General features: G+C 44.4%; 1 pseudogene; it reads left to right on the forward strand.

The window, feature by feature from the left end:
• The first annotated feature begins 2143 nt into the window (after nt 1-2143).
• Nucleotides 2144-2636, forward strand: LOC116083607 (annotated as a pseudogene).
• The last annotated feature ends 788 nt before the right edge of the window (nt 2637-3424 follow it).

Here is a 3424-nt window from a genome sequence, read left to right on the forward strand (position 1 = left end):
CCTGGAATCATACAGAGATAATGTAGATTTTTATATTATGCATAAGCTACATTTGTGTATGCTGGCCTTATGTTACTTAATTTCTCCATGATAAATAAAAACCCATGTGTTCACTGTTTTAGACTCTGGTAGTAAGAAAGTTTATCTCTGCTGACAGATGGCTGTGCTTCCTCTCCTGAGCTAATGCAAACTGTGTAGCTCACGGTGTTTCTTTTTATACCTTGGAAGTCATTGCATTTAGAATTAAGTGGTGTGCTTATCTGCATCGGTTTTAGAATAAACTTCCCTTTGTGTTGTGGATTTCATTCTTTTACATTTGTTCTTTTAAGTTTTATACTTTTCTTTTTACCCCAGTTTCTTTGGGTTTGTTCCTCAAAAATATTGGGGGCAAGGGGAGGTATGGTTGGATAGATGGGTGGATGGATAAATGGATGGATGGATGGGTGGGCAGGTGGGTGGATGGATGGATAAATGGATAGATGAGTGGATGGGTGAGTAGGTGGGTGGATGGATGGGTGGGTGGATGGGTGGGTGGATGGGTGGGTGAGTGGGTGGGTGGATGGGTTGATGTGTGGGTGGATTGGTGGATGGGTGGATGGATGGATAGTGTGGTGGTTATTCCCATTGTCAGCTACACTAGATTTATAATCATCTACCTGACACACCTCTAGGTATGTCTATGGGAATGTTTCCAAAGAAGTTTCACCGAAAAGAGAAGAACTGTCCTAAATGTGGACAGCACCATCTCATGTGCTTAGAACTAAGACTTAAAAAGGAGGAAACATGGAGTAGAAGATTTGAGCATTAACATTCTTTCTTTGCCCCACAAGCAGCTGGACTGCAGCATCCTGGCCCCACAACATTCCTGTTGGCATTTCTCCCCTGTTGTGATGGGCTTCCCTCCCTAATTGAGAACCCAAATAAACCCTTCCTCAAGTTGTTTCTGTCAGGTGTTTTGCCACAGCAACAACAGAAGCAACAAATGCAGACGGCTATAGGAGAGACAGATGAATAGCTATATACAACAGTTCGACTCAATTTTTAGCAAGAGAGAAAGATTGCCTCCAGCAAAACTCATCTTCTTTATGATCTTCCTTTGTGCTCTAACACCAACTTAGTGTGTTTGCATAGATATAGCAAGTTTAGCAGGGCCTGGCAATACACATTTTTAATCCCAGCACTCAGGAAACCGAGGCAGTAGGCTCTCTATGACTTAGAGGCCAGCCTGGTCTACATAGCAAGTTTCAGACCAGCCAAGGGTATACTGAGACCTTGTCTCGATAAAATAAGACAAAATATATTTAGGAAGTTTACCTTCAGTTTCCTAATTTGTCAATTATCTGCATATGGTTGTTCTGAGGTTTAGCTTGCTAGATAGTACATGTGATTGCCGAATATAATCTCTCTAGGACAGAAAGTTCAGTGAATACTGGCTAGTGCTATCACTTAATGCTGTAACCCTCATCTCATCTACTCTAACAGTTTTCCCTCCAGGTACTCATCACTTCATGCAATGACCTTCGACTCTATCTGAGAATTAAGAATCTTAGAGGTGAATATATTAGCTTATTCAACCCCTGATTTTGCCAATACTAACTAGAAAGACTTAACAAGGGAGATGTCACCTTTCTGGTCACACAGTTTCAATTGGGGTTTTCAACACCTTGGAGGCTTAATTATGTCTACGTGTGATTCACGAACCACTGGGCACTTAAATTCTTTAATGACTGTATTTGAGAAAGGAATCCATGTTGTGCCTATCGATAGAGTAATTCTGATGATCAGGGAGGGGGTGGGTAATGGTCTGTTGGTAGAGACTTCATCAAGCACCTCATCATAGGGAGATGAGCTTCTATCTAGGCAAGGAGCTGAGGATAGGGAAGATAATGAGCTTCATGCAGGCCAGTATCCTAGGTGCAAAGACAGAGGCAGGCATGAATGAGAACAGAAGCGGCTGGTCAATAAAACTGCTATGCATTAGGAGGTAAGTGTATGTGGCTGTGAGATACCTTTGTGCAAAAGGAGTTAGCCACTCTTGTTCTTCTGCAGCCCAAAGCTAGCATCAGCCTTCCAAGAGTTGGCGGAGTCACTTAAGAGTAAGCTTCTCTTCCCAGCCTCCACTTCAGACCCTTCAGCAACCTCAATGTTGATGCCTAAGAAGAATCGGATTGGTGTCTATGAACTCTTTTTTAAAGAAGGCATGATGGTTGCCAAAAAAGATGTCCACATGCCCAAACACCCCAGCTGGAAGACAAGAATGTGTCCAACTTTCATGTAATGTAGGCCATGTAGTCTCTCCAGTCTCAAGGCTACATGAAGGAGCAGTTTGCCTGGAGACATTTCTACTGGTACCTTATGAATGAGGGCATCCAGTATCTCTGAGATCACCTGCACCTATCTCCGGAGATTGTGTCCAACACCCTGCTCGGCAGCTGTCCTGAGACTGGCAGGCTTCTGCCAAAGGTCCAGAGGGTGAGCGACCTGCAAGATTCACGAGAGGGGAGGCAGGCAGAGACACCTGCAGGAGTACTGTGCCCACTGGGACTGATAAGAAAGCCAAGGCTGGGGCTGGCTCAGCAACTGAATTTCAGTTTAGAGGAGGCTCTGGTTGTAGTTGTGGTCAGCCACCTCAGTGAAGTTAGAGATTGTGTTGTATTGAATAAACTTTAAAGAACAAAAAAGAGTAAGCTTCTGGAGGGAGCAGAGTCGCTGGTGGGTGTGCTGCTGGGCACAAAATGGGCATGCTGAGCTCAGCAGGAGGGGCACACATCTGTGGGTCTCCTGAAACTTCTCCAAGTATTTTGGAGCCCAGGGCTACTCCTTTGCAAGGATTTAGAGCACTGCATACTGTAGTAGTGAGTTAGCTAGCCAGTAAACATTGAATATTCATGATCATGCAATGCCATTTGTCTCCCAGGGTGCCTTGGGTTGGGGGAAATCTGAGAAAGGATCTGAGGAAGGACCACAGGTCAATAGAATGCAGGCTTCTGTCTTGAGAAAGGACCACAGGTCAATAGAATGCAGGCTTCTGTCTTGCAGACAAGGGGGCTGTCCCTCTGCACCTGTTCCCAGTTTAGATCCCCCTTCCTCTCTCTGCAAGTCTGATGGGCCTCCTGAAGGGCTCAAAAATGTTAATTAACACCTTACCCTTAAGAATGACCTTCATATCCCTTAGTGTGGCATTAAGGATTCATTTGTTAATGTCCCAAGCCTCAGTCTCCTGGGGATTTCAGTTTAGATTGATTAATTGGATGAAGGAATGCATTGGGGGTAAATCGGGGCCATGTGTCTGATAGATGTTTACAATTGGAGTATGAAATGCTCTTCCCAGGCTTCTGTATTTGAACACTTGGTCTTTAGTTGGTGGCACGATTTGGGGTTGGGGGACATTGTAGAACTCTCTTAGTTACTTGTCTGTTTCCAC

Source organism: Mastomys coucha, unplaced genomic scaffold (assembly GCF_008632895.1).
Source record: "Mastomys coucha isolate ucsf_1 unplaced genomic scaffold, UCSF_Mcou_1 pScaffold8, whole genome shotgun sequence".
Taxonomy (NCBI): Eukaryota; Metazoa; Chordata; class Mammalia; order Rodentia; family Muridae; genus Mastomys; species Mastomys coucha.